We start from the raw sequence: 20,165 nt of genomic DNA on the forward strand, positions 1-20,165 counted from the left end.
CCAACTACCCCTCTTGCTCCTGAGATGATAACAGAATAATTATAGCACAAAGTTGAAAAGAAGTTAGAGGATGCTGCCAAAAGGACCAACTAGACAAATAAGAAGCCTCCATCAAGACTTGTTGGACTTGTTTGAGGGATCCTCTATGAATGACATCATTAGAATTATCTTCAATGACCAAGAGGTAGGATGCAGAGATGCAATCACAAAGGAGAGAGGTTGGGATGTATTTTATTCCTTTTATAGCAATAGAGACAAACCTGTCCCAGTGTCGAATCCTTGGACACTCAAATTGGGGAAGCTTGTGGTGCCGAATGTCTTTGTGGAACAAATTTTAATAAGAGAGCTATTTTTTTCATATGATCCCCCAAGAAGGACTGTAAGATCAGAAGATGACTATGTCCTATTGGACATTTTGCACAAGGCTATTATAGAATGTTTTGGTTTGGACAGGTCTGCCCTTAAGGAAATCAACATAAGTAATCTGGAAAGGAAATACCAGTGTAAAAAGGACATGTGTAGAATGGAATTAATTCCTCACTTTATGAAGAAACTTTACAAAAATTCATAGAATTATGCCATTGCTTTGAGCCCTATTTGTTAAAACCTACTATGCATTAGGGCAGGTTCTTGGGGTAGACTACGAGCTAACACAAATGCCCATAGATTTCATGATGATTGTCATTAATATCTAGAACCCCTTTAATAAATGAGTTGTATGATTTTTCAGCTATCCTCCATGGTAAGCTACATGAGGGATTAATGGGAGCAAGGAATAGAAAAGAGAAGCTAAAATTTAGGCACTATTCTCTATTGTGTCATATGATTCTTTATCAGAACAGGGCTTAGTGGAGTCTAGAATTGACAATAAGGATAAATTATCCATACATAGGTCTTCCATGGCTAGTACAAAGATGGACCCAAGTGTGGGACAAGGGGTCTAGGTTTGGCAGTTACTCTATCTTCTTTGATCACTTTGTCATGAAACTATTGATAAGGCTTCGAGTCAAGCTACCTAGGTTGCCAAAGAATATTATTAAAATTTTGAGCATAAGGAGTTGTAGGGGTGAAGGAATGGTATATCAAGAGGGAGATTTCATTCATAATTTTGGGGATTTCCTCTTTTATGGCATCTGCACTATTATCAAGGTATACAGGTGTGAGAAAGCACCCCATGTTTTTCTACTTTTTGTCTCTCCTAGGCTAGCATTCATTGAATTAATTTCACAATTAATGTGGATGGAGAGGACACAAATTGCAACAGATAAGAAAGGGAGACTCCTCCCCACAGTGATCAATTTTGAAGAATTCTCTCTAGGATGTGATACCGTAGAAAAGGTGCAAGATTTCCTAATAAAGAATTATAAGTTTCAAGTTGCCCAAGCTTGACATTTTTACCCTAAGGGGTGTATAAATGACCTCAGAGTATACAAGCTAAAGTAGAAGAGCTATTTTCATTCTTTTGATGAGTGAGAGTATTTAATAAGAAATGTTCACTTTGCTGAAGCAAAACAACATAGGAAAAAATGGGAGCTCATGAAGAAGCTTGAGCAAGAAAGGAAGCAAGAGGATCTCGATTTTGAAGGTTTTTACAGGAAATTCTAGACTGATTTTTCCATGATGTCTTTCATCATTAGAAAGGAAAATGATATAATAAAGATGAAAATGGAGAGAAGGGATGCCAAAGACAAAGGGGTGAAATTTGAGACAAGGCCTGTTGACCCTACCCTACATTATAGAAAGGGCATACAGTTATAGTTGAAAGAACATCTCCTACACTTCCGGATGGGCAACTAAACAAGTCAAGAGAGTTGAAAAGGGAAAGGAAAAAATGTCTGATTTTATAGATATCCTGATAGATATTGAACCAAATGAGCCAACCCCTTCTCCCCCTTGAGAAAAATTCCATGAAGGTGAGGTTGTTAAGGTCGTAAATGACTCAAATAGAGCCATTATCAAGAGTACAATTCCTATTGAGGAGTAAAATTATGAAAGCATCATTGCCTCAAAAAACTTCATAGTAGCTGATAGATTTGTGAACTCTCTTGAGTTCAAATCTTTTTGGGTTAGGGAAAAAATGAAGGATCTATGTGATGAGGAGGTCAAATTTTTTTATAGGAATAACTTCAAATGCACCCCTAAGGAAAGTAAGGAGATGATTAGAAATAGCGGCATGCTTCTTGTCCATATTTGAGACTTTAAGAAAACATTTTTATTAGATCAGGTTATGCAGTAGAAGGACCCCAATTTCACAAAAGAGTTAGATGATCATGGGTCTACGGTGAGTGTAGGCCTAAGGGATTTTTATCTAAGGTCAAAGTCCCCAAATGTCTAAAATCTTTTTGCTCTGCAAGGTCGACAATAAAAGATAGGAGATGCAATAATTAGGACCCTTGAAGACACCATTGCATTATAGGTCATACAAATCACTTCACATCCAGTCCAGTTTTCTCAATAAGCAATGGATGACCTTGAGAAAAACCATTTGAGATTAAAAGATATGCATGTGGCTCTTAATGCAAATTACAACAAGTTATTCATTAAAAATTGCACATTGAAGGAGCAAATAAAGAAGGTGATTGCAAATTCTTTAGGAGGAATTAGGCATGAAGAATTAGAAAGAATGAATAAAGGGCTACAGAGAGTTAAGTATGAAGTTGAAAATAACTATTTTGAAATCAAGAAAGATTCAATTTTGAGGATTTCAAATAAAATTATTGATAAATTGGATGAAGTTCATACTTCATATTCTTGAACATATCAGCTCTTGAGTCAACTGGATGAAATTATTTTATTCTTTCAGCCAATAAGAGTCACTTGGCTACCAAAGGGTCAACAATTGAAAGAGTTCATGCTAGTAGTAAAAAATGTGGCCCAAGAACCCTAAATTGTTGGGGCCACTTAGCAAAATTATAGTTTATTGACTAAGGAGTTGTCCAACATAGAAGAAGAAAATAAATCATTGTTGGGAATGATCAATTCTTTCCATGGGTTTAACAAGTGGCACGTCCCCACAATTTTGACAGATGATGGACAGATCAAAGGCCTAGAAAAATAGAGGAAGGGTTTCAAAGATGCAATCAATGCAGTTATAACATCTTTGGCTACTGATCCAAACCAAGGGGATATATTTTTTAATATTATTTCTAAGATTATGGAGGTGGATCAGATGTACCATAGATTTGCCTTGGGAGCTGCAGTTGTACCTGCCCATAAAACAAAGGAGGCAATGAGTAAATTGCAAGGATTGAGGCATTTTTATTGGCCGATTGATGAAATAGAAGCCTTACATAAAAGGTACCGCTCTTTGGAAGAGGACTAACCTAAGGAAGAAGACTAGTCATAGTCTTTCTATTTTGTTGATTGTAAATTTTGTGCAAGTTGCTAATTTTGAGGACTAACATAAGCATTCAGTCACCAAGGACTATTATTTAGGTTACCTACTGCTGGCATAAAGGTGTACTTCATATCCTGATAGAGGCATGCGTCGAGGTACCAGTGAAGAGGTAGATTTTATGGACCTGAAGTCCAAAGCTTCTAGGATGGTGACTTCCCAACTACCTACATTTAATGAAACTGGGAAAATTGCATGCATGTTGACAAGGACAATAGTGGGCCTTATGGCGAATTGTAATGACTCATACTTTTGACATGTGTCTTCTTGGCCTGAATCTTGTTTTACTCCTTTGTGTTATAAAAAGGAATTTAGGGCCAACAAGAATGATTATGAAATTTTTTCTTAGTATGTACTAGGATAGCTTTGAAGCAATATATTGACAAATGGTCTTTTAAATATTTTTTAGTAGAACAATTTATCATGAATGCATCATTTTTATACTGAAAATCAATAAAGAGGACATTCATTTGTCTTGCTTAAATTTGTTGTATGGTATTGTATATGTTAATGACATGTTCAATTTGTCTTCTCTAATGGAGAATGTGCATGTCTTGATAGGTTTCATTTCAAGTAAATGAATTAAATTTTGTCTTGAATATTGCAACATTTGTGTGAGAGCTTTTGTGAGGAAGTTAATGAATATATTCTCATTCTGAGCATTTTAAGCAAGTCTTGAATGTTTAGTATTGGATTATAATGTTGAAACCGTGATATTGTCTATCTTTAGACTTGTTATTTGACTTTGTATATCTCTTGAACATGCATTGGTAATACTTTATGGGTTTTAGGATCATTTCAACATTCTTATTTCACCTTTTATATTTTATTTTCCATTTTTTCTGCATTAGGAATAGAATAGATTAGAATCCATTTTCAATGCAAGCAAAGTAGTACAAACTAAGGTTCAAGTAGAATTCAAAGTATATCTTACTTTTCCTTGGTATATTTTCATTGAAAGCATGTGCTAAATATTCCAATGTCTATCCATGTAAAGTTGAAATGCCATGAAACATTTCAATTGTTAGGATTCCCAAAGATACTTAGAGGGGGGGTGAATTAGTATCTGACTGGTTAAATAATTTTCTCAACTTATAACATGAAAAACATATTAAAACTATGTATCGGTAAACCAGAAATAATGCATCAAATAAGATTAACAACCACAACATGAAAAGCACACCATAACACAATATTTAACGAGGAAACCCGGTGTGGGAAAAACCTCGATGGGATTTGTTACCCACAATATTCACTTATTGGCCAATAAGAGAATATTACTGCTTACAATAGGGGCCTGCACATGCAAGAAGGCCAAGTGCCTAGATCTCACTACTCAGTTACACAAGAAGGCACACTGACTTATAAAAATGGATTATACAAATCCAATGTCTTGTACTGCTTTAGATTAGCATATGCTATGCCAGATTCAGTACTAGTTTAAGCTTTGTTACATACATAAACCCTTAATCTAATTATTCGCACATTAGGTCTACTATATTCCTTTTATCAATCACCTATTAAATGATCTACACTGATCTCATACATATATGAGTCATATTACAATCCGCCATGTCGGCTTACAAAAGATTTTATAATTAATTACAAAATATGTTTATACAAAAATCTTGTCGGCCAGGGTGTCGGTGCCTTTGTCTGCCTGCCAGTATCACATGATTGTAAGGTTGCCATCAATGACAATACCTTAAATCACCTACAATTTCTCATTGGAGTGTGCATTTCCCAACAATCTCCCCCTTTGGCATTAATGACAACACTCATGAGAAAAATCAAAAGGTGTTAAAAAAGATATCCAAAAATAATCTGTCAAAATTTGTCTTACCAAAACTGTGTGTGCCCAAGACTGTATGCTCCCCCTGAGCTAATGATGTCCTATTCTGATCATTTTTCTCATCACACTACTCCCCCTTTGACATCAATGAAAAAGGTTGTCATTCGCTGTCATTCGAGTGTGGATCCTGCCTAGATTTTTGTAACCAGTGGGTTACAATCTGGAATATATCTACCAAAATCAAATTTAAGTTGTCGCTGAATGTTTTGCTATCCTGTAATGACTCTTGTGTTCTCTAAAATACACCGGTGAGTATGTGTATTTTCTCTTCCAGTTTCTTAAGTTTGGGAACCAGAGCCTCAGAAATTTCTTTTCTCAAAGAAATGAGGTAATCTAGTTTAGGACCAGGTTTACATTTTAAGCTCTTTGCCTTATCCTTTATTCTCTTTTTATCCTTCTCTAACTTCTTAGTTTTCTCTTCAAGATCTGCAATTTTCTTTTCTATTTCCAAAAATGAATCGGATATACCTATTAGATTGTCAACAATATTGTTTATTTTAGTTTGAGTTTTGCTGATCTCTGAATCTATATCCTGTGTCAAGATGTTTATTTTGCAAGTATCCCTGTACATTTTCTTAAAATCCAAAATTGTCTCTCCTAGTTCCGGTAATAAGGTGTTCATTTTCTCCTTATTCTCCTTCACTATTTCCTCAAAGAATTTCTCTTTTTCCTTAATCATTCTCTCCTTAAATGTGTCCTCATTTATTTGATCAACTGTCAAAATGTTGTCGGTCATGAATTTAGACAATGTGTCTAGTTGACCTAAAGAATCTTTGTTATCTACAATGCACTTGGGTGCTATCAATTTAAGAATAGGAATTGTGTCATCAATAGCCATATAGGCTTGTGCATTACACTCTGTGATTTTCTTTATTGAATCCAATAAGACCTCTATTACATTTGTAGGCCAAAATTTTGCTATTGAAGTACCAGATGTCTGCCCAATTTTTTTCACAATATCCATGCTACCGATTGTAGTAATCACCTTTCTTGATTTGACCTCTGGTAGGTCAGTCTATGTTTGCATTTCTACTAGCAAAGGTTTAGGCTTTTCACTTTTAGCCGGTGGCACTATCTCTATCTGAACTTGTGTCTCAACCTATTTTTGTTTCGGTTTCTCCATCTGTGTCTCAAAGGGTTTCTCTAAGCTCTCAACTACCAGTTTCTCTGATGTAATCTTTGTATGTACTTCTGGTTTCTCAGTTTGTACCTCTGTACTATCCATTGCTGGTTCTCCTGATTGTTTTCCAGTTTTATCTACTAGTTCTTCTAATGGTTTACCAGTGGTGTCCTCTGCTGGTTGCTCTGTTAGAGTAGGTTTTTTTGTGTTTATGTTTACACTGTTATTAACCTCAACCTCAACATCTGCAGTTGGTGACTTAGTAGTCACTTGTTCCTTCTTATTCTTAGTGATTTCTCTATCAACTATAACATTTACTTCTTGTGTGTCTATATTTACAGTGTACAAAATTTTAGACTCAGGATTAGTATCCTCTAATGGAGTCTCCATACTCTTAGTGGTCAGTTGACTATCAGTAGTATGTGCCGGTGGAGTATCAGAAAGAGGTGGGAATACATTATCAATTATTTTAAGGCTTGGAGGTCCAACTACCTTACCTTTTCCCTTATCTTTGTCCTTTTGATATACTCTGATGGTCTTGGGTATTAGAAACTCTTCATGTTTCTCTTTTTCTACAAAGAATATGTCCCATGCATCTGTTGTTTCCTCAGAGACTTCATTCACTCTACTTGCCATCAGTGCTACATGCTGGTGAGTGGTTGAAAACACTATCTAGTTAGCCTCACTGATTAATTTGTCTATTTCATTAGGTGAGTTAACTGGATGCACTGCAAGTAATTTTTCAATTTTTTTTTTCTCATCCATCTCAACAATGGCTACCCTTCTAGCTTCTAGTCTTCTATACAGATCAACTGGTATTTCATCAACAATTTCCATCAAGAATTTCTTGTAAATATCTAAGTATAGAATTACACTATTTTCAATGCTTTCTTTATCATCTGCGGAGAATGTGTTATACAATTTGTTGATGTTTTTCAAATTACCATCCTCTGTTATTTCACTAAGAAGTTTATCTAGTGGAGCAATATCTTGTTTCATCTTCTTCTTCTTCAAAGTCATTTTCTTAATAGGAGGCCTAACTACGTGTTGCTTTTGTCTGGTTTTCTTGGGTGTAGGTGAGGGTGCTAGTGAGGGTTTTCTTTTCCTTTCTACCCTTTTAAATACGACTGGTATATCACTCTCAGAGGAAGTTCCAATCAATGAAAGATGAGCTTCTGATTGAAGTCCTTCCAACTCACTTTCTTTTATACCAGTTTGTTTAAAAACATCTTCCTTAATTGTCTTTGCCTATCAGGTTCCTTTCCTTACTGTTTCTTCAACCTTCTTAACCCTTTTTCTTGACTGAATTCCACTTTCAACTGTTTTTGCATTTCCAAGACTTTCTCAGTGGGTTCCTTTTGTGATTCAAGGAGGGATTTTGCATAAGTTTCTATGATATTATCATCTGTTTCATATCCCATTTCAGTTACCTAGATAGTCCTAGGGATAACTACCTCCATCTAGATTTCAACTTTCTTGATTACAAAACATATTTACTTCTGATATTTATCTAGAATTTCCTATGATAGTCTTATTCTTGTTTTCATTCAAGCCTTTAGTGCTTAAAAATGTTTGTTTATGTTTTTCTCTCTATTTTCTCCCATGTTGTTTAATAAATCCAATAGTTACTTTCCTACCGATATATCAAAGCTAAAATCTCTTCTACCAATACCGGGTACTTGCTTAGTAATGTACAACATTAAGAAAACAAGAAAATTTCTAAATCTAAAGGTTCCTTTCTAATCTCCTTTGATCTTTTTCAGATTGTCTATCAATTCATCTTTGAGCCATTCACACACATCTATTCTAGCATTATCATTTACCATGTCATTTGCACTTTTGATACATAGGCTAGATACTGAGTTTAACCTATTTGCATGTCTAGCTTTTTAACCTAAGATCATACTGATAAATATGACATTGATGTCCTTTACATCATTTACCCTTAGAGACCTTTTGTCAAAAGTTGCACTAGTTAGTTTCATCATTGTGTCATTTGGGACCTTCTTTGTTCTGTCAGGCCTACTACTGGTGGAAGGTAACCCTGTTACTTCTTTTACTACTTCTTTGGTGATCCTATGGATGTAATCCAACCAAAAGAATTCGCCATGAACTCTACTTAGAACTATTCTTATTAGATCTTTGGGAAAATCAGGAATGCTAAGAATATCCACAAAGCCTAGGGTTTCTATTATCTTGTGCTCCGGCTTGACATTACCATCTACATCACAAATCACAGTCCTATACATGTTTTTGATCTCATCATCACCCAATTCCTCTATATGACAATGTATGTATATCCTAGGGTCTTCAGCATATACTACTCCTTTAGGAATTTTAGAGAATGCACTTATGTTATCATCTTTCTTCAATATTTTGGGAACCAGTTTGAATATAGGTTGAGGGTGCTTAATAACCTCAATCACAGTAGGGTTTGCAATAAATTAAGGAGTGAATGAAGAAGCCATAGTTATAAATACCTCAATCTGCCTTAAGGATGAATGCTTGAATGAACTGCTTCACTTTTTCGCTAAGGATGTCTTCGCTCAGAAATTTTCGCACTCTCAAAGATTTAAATGCTCGGTGAATGAAAAAGGAGCCAAAATACTTTCTTTATAATGTTATTATCTCCAAATACCACATTTAATGCTTGACGGTTAAGTCACAACTTAACTCATCTATCTGTAAAGAAGTAATTCAACTTCTCACCATCAACTAAGGGTATATTAGCATGTTTTTTTCAGTTTGTTGCTAAACCCCCAAAGGATTTTCCTTTAGTTAGATGAAGAGTCTCTTGCCAGTGGAGTGTTACTCTGTTCTACTGGTGGAGGAATATTCCCATCAACATTCTAATCTGACTTTCTGATCTATTGTTTTGAGAATTCTTGCTTTTACCTCTTCAACCTTTTCTTTACCTTTCAAGCTAGGACCTTTGTTATTTGTCGGTGATGGCTTACTTCTACAAAATTTTGCAATATGTCCAATTTTGTTACAAGCATAACAAATCACATTGTTTTTCTGAATAGCTTTCCCATATCCTATGCTGGTTTGTGTTCTGCATTGATTAGATAGGTGTCCAAATCTTCCACAAACATAACATCTTACATTCATTCTGCAATTTTCTGAATTATGACCAACTTTGTTGCATTTAGAGCATTGACCGGTGGGTGTATTAGTGTTCTGATAATTTCTAGATCTACACTGATTTTCTCGATGACCATACTTGTTACAGTTAAAGCATTTCCCATTGAATTTGTAAGCATTAGGTTGTCTTACCAGTTTACTATGATCATGATTGTTTGCAGTACTGAAGCTTTCACCAATTTCAAAGCCAAGGCCATTTGTATCACCATTAGGTTTCTGATTCTTTAGCATGTCAACAAGTTCTTCTGAACTTTTCTTGAATTTCTTTTTGTGTTGATTTGCAGTAGTCAGTTTATTCTCCAAGATTCCTTTCTGTCTCATGAGTTCAGTTCTATCATTTTGTGTATGCATCAGATCTATCTTCAACATATAAATTTCATGACTGAGTCTTGTGTTTTCATTTCCAGCATCATTCAGTCTTCTAACCAAGTCTTCTTCATTCTTCTTCTGATTTTCAGTTTCTATACAAAATCTCATAGTCATATCTTGCATCTCATTCTTGATTGTAGTGTTTTCTTGTCTTAGCTTGTTCACTAGATCATTAAGAGTTTCCTTTTCATCTTCATCATTTTGCATCTTTTCACAAAGTTCTCTTCTTTTATTTCTTCCTATAGTGTAATTTTATTGAAGTCCTCGAATGATATCCCATGCAACCTTTAGATAATCCTCAAGTTTGATATTCTTTAGTTTTTCTACATCATAGTCTGAAAGAGTTGTTTCTAATTGCTTTCTCAAGGTTTACATCTCTATCGGTGTCAAGATCTTCCTCAAGCTATTAGGATTTTAAAAATAGAGGACAAGGCTCTGATACCAATTTTTAGGATTCCCAGAGATACTGAGAGGGGGGCTGAATCAGTATCTGACTGGTTAAATAATTTTCTCAACTTATAACATGAAAAATATATTAATACTGTGTACCGGTAAACCAGAAATAATGCAGCAAATAAGATTAACAACCACAACATGAAAAGAACACCATAACATAATATTTAACGAGGAAACCTGATGTGGCAAAAACCTCGGTGGGATTTGTGACCCACAATATTCACTTACTAGCGAATAAGAGAATATTACTGCTTACAATAGGGGTCTGCACATGTAGGAAGGCCAAGTGGCTAGAGCTCACTGCTCAGTTACAAAATAAGTCACATTGACTTATAAAAATGATTATTAAAATCCAATGTCTTGTACTACATCAGATTAGCATCTGCTATGCCAGATTCAGTATCGGTTTAAGCTCTACTACATACATAAACCCTTAACCTAATTATTCACACATTAGGTTTGCTATATTCCTTTTATCAATCGCCTATCAAATGATCTATAATGATCTCATACATATATGAGTGATATTACAATCTACCATGTTGGTTACAAAAGATTTTACAATTAATTAGAAAATATGTTTATACAAAACTCCTGTTGGCCAGGGTGTCGGTATTCTTCCTTTTTGATGTCAGTGTTCTATATACCGGTGTAGAGTCTGTCGATGCTGATGCCTATGTCTGTCTACTAGTATCACATGATTGTAAAGTTTCCATCAATGACAATACCTTCAATCACCTACAATTTCTCAGTGGAGTGTGCATTTGCCAACATCAATAGGGATAACCACCTAGGTCCTACAGAACCTAAAGAGTAGAACATTGTAGCCTTTGTGTTGAATCATGTTCATTGGCCAAAACCAATCCTAAGTTGATCGATGAGTTAGTGGAAATTTCTTTAGGATCTAGGATCTATTGATTTGTGAACCAATAGATTGGTGACTCTGCTGAGGAAAGCAAAGCTAATATTGTGTCAAAATAATATTTTACCCCTAGTAATCCTTGTCCAAAGTCCAGAGTTACTAAATAAAAATATATTCCCACCTTGGGTGGTGACTCTCAAAAAGAAGAAATCTATTTTATAGCTTGAGAGGCTCACATGAGCAGCAAGAAAGTTACAAACAATTCTACAAGGAGGAGTGGATGCATTGCAAGGTGCAATGCATCTGACACTAAGTTTAGCTCAGATAAACAAACAGATCAAGGGAGAAAAGAGGGAATCAAGTCTACAACAAGAAAAAGGTGGACTATCAAGAATAAAGGTATTCCTCAAAAAACTTTTCCTCAAACATCGATTAATGCTCATGTTGTTAGAATAGAGGAACTGAATCAATTGCATATTGATTTAAGAGGGAAGGGTATTTCAGAGGGTTATAACAGTGACACATATAGATCTGCATACGAAGTAGAAGATATAAGTAGTGGCAAATCATTGCCAAAAGAAAATCCTTTTGTTAGTCACACATTCCCTAATATGGATAAAAACCTACAAAATCCCTATTATGAAGGTTCTGCTCAGGATTAGGATGCTTATGACAAGTTGTCTGCAAAATTTGAAAGGTTTAGGTCACAAAGAGAGTTTGAGGCTAGGTATGTTGACTAGTTAGATAATGTACAAAGTAATGTTTGTCTAGAGTACAGTATGGCTACCCCTATGTCTATGAACTTTCCTTCAGCATAAAATCTTTTTCAAATTTATTTTACTAAGTCTAATATATGCTCTACCTTAGGGAATGTAACTAGAGGATCAACTGAAGAGTTTTAGAGAAAATTGGAATAGGTAAGAAGAGAAAGGGACATTATGGCACAAGAAATGTTAAATTTGGTCATTCAACAGTCCATGCAAATCCATGCCCATGGATTGTCTAGTCAGACATCCAGTGTCCCTAGTACTGTCAACTGCCCTTTAGTCACTTTTGCATCTGTGTCTTCCCATGTGCATATTATTAATACCTTAGGCCCTACTATCACAAGTACTACTATTCAAACCCCTATTATAAGTATTATTTCAACACGTGCAACAACTTCTACCCGAGAAAATATTTCCATTACTACAACTAGTACTATGCCAATGTCACAGGTGTGGACAACTGGAATGCCTAATTTGTCTTTTGTCTCTACAAGAATAAGTGTCCCCCTTGTAAATGTCCAAAATAGAAGCACTGGTCAGGCAAGTACTAGTCAACACCGCAGAGTTCAGTAGCATCATTATAGAGCACAAGGTCAATGCAACACGTCAAGACAAATCTTTGGCCCATGACTTTCATAGTTCCCATTTGTCCCACAGTATCCTCCCCCACCAATCTATTGGAACAAAAAACAAATGGGAGGAAATAATGCTTACTAACAGTATTTACAATTTCTGCAATTTCTGCAGTAAATGGAAGGATAGTACCAACAACAATATCAGATACCCCTACAATAATAACAACAACAATAACAACAAAAACAAAAACTAAAACAACAACAACAACAAGTTCCTAATCAAGGAAACACACACCAACAACAAATGCAAAATCAGTTTGCTAGGAAACCATTGCAACTAGATAGATATAGATAGATTAAATACACTATGATAATAGGTTTCCAAAATCCAATAAGCAATGAATTAACAGATACATTCCCTATATTCTTAGGAAATAATGCAATCTTAGGGGAAGATCATCTTAGAACATTCCAAAATATAATGGATAACTTTGAAGTTGAAGATGAATATGTTTTCATGAAAATGTTTGTGTAATCTTTAACTAATGATGCTGGGGAATGGTATAAGTGTTTGCCTGATTTATCTATTTAATCATTTCAAGACTTTAAAATAATCTTTAGAGATCACTATGATGATCATTCAAACCCTAAGTTTTCCTTGTATGAGCTAACTAGTATCAGAAAAAATCAGAATGTAGATGTTGCTTGTTTCAATAATAGATTCATCAAAATACTCAATAAGATTCCCCTTAGTCTAAAGCCAACTAATAATATGAACATAGTTTTCTCTTTTGATGCATTTGATCCTAAGATAGGATATGAGTTGAGGTCAAGTAACCTCCAAACTTTGGCATCTACTTTTAAACTTGCTCAGACCATGGAAAACAATAGGAAAGCCTAAGGAAAAACATCAAGAAGAGATGATATTAGGATTTTGCCAAATCACAAATGACATCACAACAAAGTGCCTAAAGAAGACGATAAGTTGGATAAGTTTATGAGTTCCCTAAAGGATTTAAGCTACAAAATGGCTAGGAATGAGAAAGACATATCACATGACAGACCTAATTTTCAAGGACATGATAGGCCTAAGCTACATGATATGCCTTATAACACAAACTGGAAATATGGGTGGCTTGTGGTTGGAAACCAAAGGACTGCAAATGAAGAAACACCCGGTCCATTGAAAAATCCAAGTTCTCATCTTGTAGAAGATAGTCCCTGGTGTATGGCATGTAATCTGCCACATAGACAAGCCCAATGCGTAGTAGCAAAGGCCATAGAAGAAGATGATGATGTCTATGCTAGCTGCAAGGAAGACAAATCCATTGATCACATGGTGAATATGCTTTTATTTTCAAGCTGATAATGAGTCTTAGTGCTCAGCCTCAGAAGAAAATAAAGTAGAAATAGATGTATATTTTTCAGAGATTGTGGAATAGCAACCATCATCAGGAAGTCTTTTATAATGAATAAAATAGGGAAGAACATAGGGTCAATGCTTCTAATGACCAGCCTAAAAACATTAGTCTAAGGAGACCCTTTGAGGAAGAAATCAAAAGAATTATTCTAGTTGTCATCACTTAGATTAAGAGTGGGTACAATTTAAGATCAAGGGGTGCTTTTCCCAACCAAGGAAAACCTGGTGGAATGTTCATAAAGGATAAGAAGTTGGAAATTAAGCAACAAACTCCTCCACCATCCATACAAGAAAAGAAAAAGGTGGTAAAGACTACCCCTGCCCAATAGTATGTTCCAAAAGGGAGCACAAAATTCAAGAAAACTGAAGAGGAGGTCACAATTGAAGTTCCCCCAGAAGAAGTTGTGGCTGAGAAAGAAAAGCAACCAAAAGTGATAGTTCAAAAGGAAGTCAATCCAGTTACTTTTATAACATCTTCTTTTGATATGATGCAAACATTGTCTCAAATAAAAATTAATGTTCCATTGTTAGAAATGATGAAGATCCCTAAGCATAGAAATATTGTTTTAGAAGATGAAATTAATTGTACACAAGGGGAACACTCTGAAACAATGCAATCTCGTAAGGTCTATCTAGGAAGTACTATCAGTAAAGTCCCTTCACAAGTATGTAGTACCCCTACCCTAGTCGGCCTTGTAAAATCAGTTTGACCTTGGTTGACTTTTTCTATATGGAATTGTTGGATGGTTGATTTACCATTATGTAATATTGTAGATTAGATAATATGAATATTGTGCGTACCTGTTATTGTGCTTTCGCATCAATTCTTGTGTAAGTTTAATTGTTTCCCTAATTCTTGTTATAAATCTCGAACTAATGCCTTCATTGAATATATATATATATGCTTGCGTGACTCATGGTTGGAAGAAATTGCAGGTACAGTACCACCTAGGTGCGAGGTTCATCTCCATCAGGATTCATAGGGTTGAGTATACCTCTTTCATCCTTAGAATTTGGATTAGGTGGTCATAAAACCCTCATCTTGCCTTAGCCATGATCAAGTGAGCGTCGTGTGTGGTCCGTCGGTTTCCCTTTTTGTTTGGGTTTGCATGTCGTGTGATTGGTTGGCTTTCTTGGGTTGCATGCCTTGCATGTGGTAAAATGGAGTATTTTATCCTAAGTATTTAATTTAATTTATTGTGTTCATTTACACATTAGTAATTGAGAAATTAAAATAAATAGGTTTCTTTCATGTGATTAATCATTAATTAAAAAGATCCCTTTATTTATGTTGGTAGCAAGTTTGAGTATTTAATTTGGTTTAATGTGTTCATTTACGCATTGGTAATTGAGAAATTTAAAATAAATAAGTTTCTTTTATGTGATTAATCATTAATTAAAAATATCGCTTTATGTATGTTTGTAGCAAGTTTAAGTATTTAATTTGAATTAATGTGTTCATTTACGCATTTGTAATTGAGGAATTAAAATATATAGGTTAATTTTACTTATTTAATAAAATCAATTTTTATTAGAAAAGCAAGTTTAATTTATATGTATATTTGATATAGTGTGAAAGATTGATTTTGGGAATTAATTTAATTAAAATATTTTATCCTCGTCAATATTGTGAAATATAAATGTTAGCTTAGTTAATATTGAGAAAAATTAAAATTAAATGAGAGAGAAGCATTTTAATTTTAATTAGAAAAGCAAGTTAGATTATTTGAATAGTTGAAAAGAATGATTATTTTCATTTTTTATTTAAAAAGTGCTTAAATTCGAAATTAGAAAATTAGGTCAAAATTTTCATTCTTTTAACCTAGGTTGAAAAATATTTTGGGGGTTGTTGATTATTTTTGTGGGGAGATATGGATTTTTATACAGCTGCAGGTTGGGTGCGTCTTCAAAATCTTGTCAGGAATACGAAATGAGGTAGGATTCAAATGCATCTCTTGATTTCTTGGGATATTGGGTTTTGTCTCTTCAAAAAAATGGTTGTTCTTGAAAATTTCTTGTTGTAAACTTCCATGAATGCTTTTAAAATTTAAGTTTTAGTTTTGTGAATATTGGTTGTTTGGGGTCAAGATTGTTTAAATGGTTTTGTGGTTGAGAAAATCTTGCCTATTTGAAGGTTATTGAGTATTTGGAAATCATGAACTTCCTGGGAAAATTTCCCATACTGTTGTTTTGAATGTTCTGGAAAATATATGAGACTGTGAATGAAAGAATTTGGCGGGTGGGGGGGGGGGTTAGTTTGTTATTATCTTTTTTTTTGGGGGGTATAGATTTTAATTAAAATCAAATTTTACAATGAAAAATAGAATTTAAATTTTGGTTTGGGCTAGGGTTTTGCATGCAGAGGAGCCAAGGCTCGACTCATGTCGCCGCCTCCCCCTTCCCCTCCTCCCCACGAAATTCCTGTAGTGAGCGGCACTTGCGGTGGCCACTGCGAGCGACACCCACAATGGTCGCTGCGAGCGACGCTCGTGGTGGCTGTGGGGAGAGGAGCTGCAGGGAGCTTCCCATCTCTCCTGTGATGGGAGGTGGGCCCCGCAGAGGTCTCCCCCAACATTTTTTTTATTTTTTAAAATAATTTTTTTTTTAAATAAAACAAAACTTGTTTATTTTTATTTTTTTTTGGTCGGTAATTTTGGATATATTAATTTTCAGAAAGTTTCAACAATCTGCTAGGGCCAAAAGATATCAACATCAACCCAAAAAATAGTTCGAACCTACTATGCAGTTACAGCTAAACAGAAAGTAGAAGTATAACAGTATTGTGCATTAATGCATGAAATATTACAGTAATCCATAAAAGTTTTTTTTAACAGAAAAATCAAAAGAAGCATAAAGCAAGAAAAACTCCATATTTTGCACCATGGCCGCTCAGTCCGAGTCGCTTTGGTTTGGCTTCTTCAACTCCATGTCATCGATATCCACCAATGCTTTCCCTTTGGCCATTTCCGTCTTCATCTTCGGGATGCAGTCCAAGTTCCCAAAATCTTGGTCACCTTCCAGACTGGCTAGGAACTAAACCGCTCTCCCCTCCTCGTAATGGTCCCGGAGCTCTCTTCCCACCTCCATTCACACCACCACCTTCAATGCCTTTAACACCTCATCTATTTGAATCAACTTCACACAAAGCTTCATGGCTTCTCAGCCAATATGAGCTCATTCCCTGCATTGCTCCTTTAGCCGATTTTTAGGTCCTCTGACAAATGGTAGAATCTCCTTATTTGCTTCTCCTTCCCAGATACGAATTCTGGTTTGGGGGATCACCCATTCCAGAATGGAGTCCATATTGATTAGGTAATCCCCATCAACAAGCTTTGTCATTGTTAGTTAGACTTTCTCCACTTCAGGTTCGAGTTTGCACGCCCATGCCATTATTAGGGAGTAGACTTCCATGTTTGTTCTGTACCGAAAATGGATATACACCAATTCCTCCCCCAGCATCAATCTAGCTGCACTCCATAGCTTATCATCCTTGTATTTGAAGAGACCCTACAAACATTTGTCCTAGACCTTTCCCAGGAACGGGACCAATTTCTTCTCTACACGGAACATGAAATTTGCCTCCATTAAAAGCTACTCAAAACCTATAAAAAACCAGAAAACTAGACTGCAAAGACACCAACAAGCTTCATTAAACTGGATTTTGGCAAATACAATGCACAATAATCGAATTTATAATAAATTTGTGATCATTTGCGACGTGATATAAATGTATGATCTATGAAATAAATGGAAAGATATTTCACATCAGATCTCCTGCCCTCCGCCATTGTCTCAGACCAATATTTGTGCTTTTGAACTGTCACCTTTACTACCAAGCCAGTGGGATTGATTACTCATCCTTGCGAGCCATCAAGCATGCTTGCTTGTTTAGCATTTCATGAACTGTATTAATACCACTTCCAAACACTCCCATTTCCCTTCCACCATCTGGCCACTTGATCTAACAAATCACATCCGGCATTTGAGAGGAGATCTGCAACTACATTCGCACCTCTTCAGACGTGGGAGACCCGAAAAGCTTCAAATGAGGTGAGTTTTTCGCATATTATCTCTACCCAATGAGCTAATTTCTAGGAAGGAATGGTACCTTTTGCTATTGCATTGATCACTACTTGGGAATCCCCTTCCAAATGTAGTTTGGACACTTTCATGTTAATAGCCAATTCTGTAGCCATTAGTGCTGCCTATGCTTCCGCTTCGTTGTTTGACCCATTCTAAAGCCATTGAGCCCCTTTGAACAGGATAATCCCCTTATCATCTCTTGCCACTACTCCCACTCCAAAGATACCCGGGTTTCCCTTAGACGTCCTGTCAAAGTTGATTTTAATCCACTCCTTAGATGGTGGTTCCCATTTAGGCTCATTTTTTGTTGGTTCAGACAGGGGACTAACCCTCTAGGGCCCATTAATAGGTTGGCAGCTCACAAGCGGCCAATTTTCATGGATAAATTTGTCTTCACTGGAATAAGGATATTTTGTTAAATTATAATTTCTAGCTGTTGCTGACACTGATTCTGAGATTGCTCTTTCCACCCTTGATAGCAAACTTGCCGATGATTCCTCTTTCTCTTGGAAAATCCTTTTGTTCCTTTCCTTCCAAATCTCCCATAATACTAGAGATGACGCCACTAACCAGACACTGGAGAAGACTGATCTGCTAATCGGTAAATTCCAGCTAGAGAGAAGTTCAAAGACTATATTAGGAAGGGGAGTTTGGTAGCCTAACTTCCTTAAAAGGAATGTCCATACCATTTGTGCTTCCTCACATTGTAGGAGCAAGTGATCCAGTGATTCCGCTGCCTTCTTACACATTACACATCTGAAAGGGCCCAAGAACCCTAATTTTCTCAATCTTTCACCCATTAGGATTCATTTTTTCAGAGCAAGCTAGGTAAAGACTCCTGCCTTTGGAAGAATTGGAGAACTCCACAGCAGCTTAAGAGGCGACTCCTTTTTTTCTTCCAGTTTGACGAGGATATTGTATCCAATTTTTATCGAGTACTGTCCCAATTTTGAGCCACACCATCTCATAGTGTCCTCCTTTGCAGATAGCATGGGAGTGTACTCCTGCATGATTTTCTTTAGGATCTCCTTCTGATTTGCTGGTAAAGGTAAATTTTCTACCTCTTTCCATTCACACATATCAACCCCTTGTGATCTCTTCTTTAAGAGAAAATCTCCTACCTTCTCTCCCCATTGGGAATTGGTCACCTATCTAATGTTCTCAATATCTTGTCTCTCTAAAAGAGTCGGTCTCCCTTCCCATGAATCTATCTAGAAATTGGCCATTTTTCCATTACCAATTTCCCAGGTGAGGTGTTCAGTGATAACATGTCTGCATGAGGAAATAAAATTCCAGATGGCTGATCCTTTTGGCAATGCTGAAATTGTCAAAATTCATTCTCTGCTCATCTAATCTACGTATTTATGCTTTAGAATTTGAACCCATTTCTGGTTTGGCTTATCATAGATCTGCCAAAGCACTTTTGCCCCTATAGCTTCATTTAACAGTTTCCAATTTCTCAGTCCTACTCCCCCAGCCTATTTGTCTTGACAAACTTTGTCCCAAGATAATAAAGGGATTTTGTCATTTGCCTCTTTTCCATTCCATAGAAACTTTCTCATTCCCCTATTAATAAAATTCAACACTTTATCCAGGATCTTGAGGGCTATCATGGAGAAAATGGGGAGAGCAGAAAGAATCGCTTTAAGCAACATGATCCTCCCAGATAGCGAAAGCCATTTTCTCTTCCAACCTTCTAATCGGTTTCCACAAGCATCAATGAGATTAATCCACAGGCTCGAATTGTTCCTACCACCAAATAGGGGGGTACCCAAAAAATTTCCCGGAAGGGTCCCCAGTCTAACCCCTAAAATGTTTGAAATAACTTGTTGTCTGCCTATCTCGATATTAAAGAATATAGCTTCCAATTTGGACCAATTTACTTGTTGGCCACTTGCTTTATAGAAGACATCTAAAGTTTTCCTCATTACTCAGGCCTCTTGAAGAGAGGACTGTCCATAGAGTAGAGTCTCGTCCGCAAATTGCTGGTGGGTCACTGGGTCCATCCCTTCCGCAATTTTGATGCCTTTCCATTTCCTTTGCCATTGCTGAGAACAAATTAGTCTGCCCAGTACTTCTGCTAGTATAATGAAGAGGAAGGGCGATAATGGGTCCCCTTGTCT

Source organism: Cryptomeria japonica, chromosome 6, assembly GCF_030272615.1.
Source record: "Cryptomeria japonica chromosome 6, Sugi_1.0, whole genome shotgun sequence".
NCBI lineage: Eukaryota > Viridiplantae > Streptophyta > Pinopsida > Cupressales > Cupressaceae > Cryptomeria > Cryptomeria japonica.